Source organism: Lactuca virosa, chromosome 7 (assembly GCF_052849685.1).
Source record: "Lactuca virosa cultivar CGN04683 chromosome 7, Lactuca_virosa_CGN04683_v6, whole genome shotgun sequence".
Taxonomy (NCBI): Eukaryota; Viridiplantae; Streptophyta; class Magnoliopsida; order Asterales; family Asteraceae; genus Lactuca; species Lactuca virosa.
Genome location: NC_136432.1, coordinates 29,616,008 through 29,618,600, shown reverse-complemented (window position 1 = coordinate 29,618,600; position 2,593 = coordinate 29,616,008). Strand labels below are relative to the sequence as shown.

Genomic DNA, 2,593 nt, shown 5'->3' with positions numbered 1-2,593 from the left:
AAATAATAATTTGACAGTGTCTTTTATTTCCATCAAGATGAAGGGGCAGCATGACAATGACAAATATGGAGCTTTTCCTCCACTTATAGTTTGGAAAGTGATTCGTACACAACAATTTTTAACAATACACAACAATTCATGTTTTATGGAGTTGTACAATACAATACTTTAATGTACAAATTATTGTATATGGAAAAAAATTGTTATGTACGAATCAATTCAATTATAATTTTTCTTGTCCGGCGGAGCTTCTTGCTAAATAACAACCACGTGGAGCAGATTCAAGAGTTCACCCAATATAAAATGACAAAAAGAATAAAAAAAGGGACATAATTTTTTATTACAGTACTAGGTGTAATACCCATATATAGTATGGACTGATTAAAAAAATATTAAACATTAAAGTGTAAACAATAAATATCTTTTAAAATAGTTTTGAAAATAAAGAAGGAAGAAACATATTTAATGCAATTTAATATCATATTTATTATATTTAATACTTTACATAAATAAGTAATGACTTTAATTTTAAAATTGAAACAAACCAGAAATAGACAAAGAGGATAATACTTATTTTAAAAAATATAATAAAATGACAAATATCAAAACTAATAAAAAACTAATAAAAAATTGAGATGTCATAAAATAAATCTTTATTTATTAAATAGGATATCTTAAATTTATAGACCAGTTTTTATATCACGAGAAAGCTTGTTTGGCGTTGAAGCAACTAATAAAGCAAAGATGACTAGAAGATACCCACATATATCATCGTGAAAAATGTATGTTTTGACCTTCCATTTCAATTTTCCTCCGGCTCTAATATTTTTCAATACTGTTTTATTTTATTTTTATGAACAATTATATGGTCTCCTAATTTTCACTTTTTCCATGTTTAACTAGTTAGATGTTTAGTTTCAAAGAATTTACTATTACTTTTATACAGTGTTGTAAATATCGGCCTAGGCGGCCGATTAATCGGCGCCTAGGCGCTTGGCGGTCCTCAACTGAAGACGTTTATAGCTAATCGGCCTCTATAATCGGACGTGGTCAAAGTCGGTCAAAGACGGAGATTTTCGGAGCTAGGCGGGTCTAGGCGCTCTAATCGGTCAACGAATGTCAACTTAATTAAAAACTTTCAGGGGCTAAATTGTCAAAATGTAAAAATTGATTCGTAGGGTTCCTTCCGATTACCCTTTCCATTGCATTCAGTCTTTTTTTTTCTTTCGAAATTCTCTCTTTCGGACTCAAGGAAGGAACGAACGAGCCGCCATCTTCTTCTCTTTTCACGGCGTCGCCATGTTCCTCTCCATTCACGACGCCGCCATCTTCCTCGTCTGAAGGTCGTCTGAAGCACACCGGTCTGTCTGAAGTTCGTCGTCGCCTGCTGAAGCTTCTGTGTGAGGCTTCGATGCCTTATGTTCATCATCCGACTTCTCCTTCAGGTTTAGTCTCCAGTCTCCACTTCTCATTCTTCTATTTTCTGTACAAATTGTAAGTTCTAGACTTTATTTTGGGAAGAAAACAGGTGGCGAATTCATGGATTCAGATACACGAATTCATGGATTCCGATACATGAACCGGAATCAATTGGGAAAGATGAACTAATATCTAATTATTTTGATCTGTCATTGTTTTCCCAATTTTCCAAGTGAAAGATGAACTAGAAACATATATATATATATATATATATATATATATATATATATATATATATATATATATATATATATATATATATATATATATATATATATATATATATATATATATATATATAAGTTTAACAGTTTCAGGTCTGAATGTTTGATACAAAATATATCTGAAAGGCATTTACTCATTCAATGTCCCCTGTTGTCAACTAAATTGATAAACTAGAACATGTTTGCTGATTATATCTAAAGGGTATTACGTTAGTTTGTTGATACAAACTGGTACTCTAATTGGCAATTGCAGATTGTTTCTTAAGTCCCTTTACTTCCAGCGGCTGCTCCATCTTCTTTAAGGTTATACCTGGGTAAATTTATAAAGTCTCACGGGTGCAAATCGGACACTTATTCTTCTGCCCACCGAGTGTTCGATAAAATGTCTAAGTGAGGTTTTCAAGTGCTGCAACCAATTTTGCATCTCTTTCTTCCCCACACTGTTTCAGAGAAAGGATTCATAAACATCCATGGCTGGTTTGATAATTTGGATCGGACAGGGACGATCATCTCTAAACCTGATTATGTGTTCGGTTTTGTCGAAGATAGAGTTGTTAAGAGGGGAGACTTATGCTGGTATATGTATATTGTTAGTTTCCATGAAGAATGTTACAAATTGAAAAGAAGAACAAATTATGGATTACATATTTATTATTTGTTAATGTGTTTACTTATATTCTTAGAATTAATCTTATATTTTAATAATTTTTTTAATAATTAATGGTCCCCGATTAATCCCCGCCTAGCCGGTTAATCCCTTGACCCCAGTCTACCGCCGAGCCTACGTCGAGCGTTTTCTGCAACCTTGCTTTTATATATGTTTCCAAATTTGACATATGTACTCACAAATTTAACTTCCCCTGCATATAAGAATTCTTGTAAGCTTTTAA

General features: G+C 32.5%; 1 long non-coding RNA gene across 1 annotated transcript; it reads left to right on the top strand.

Moving 5' to 3' along the window:
• The first annotated feature begins 843 nt into the window (after positions 1-843).
• LOC145125292 (uncharacterized) lies at positions 844-2,388 on the top strand. Its single transcript, XR_013715914.1, has 2 exons — positions 844-1,445; positions 1,957-2,388. It is a non-coding gene; the product is annotated as an uncharacterized LOC145125292 (long non-coding RNA).
• Positions 2,389-2,593: the final 205 nt, after the last annotated feature.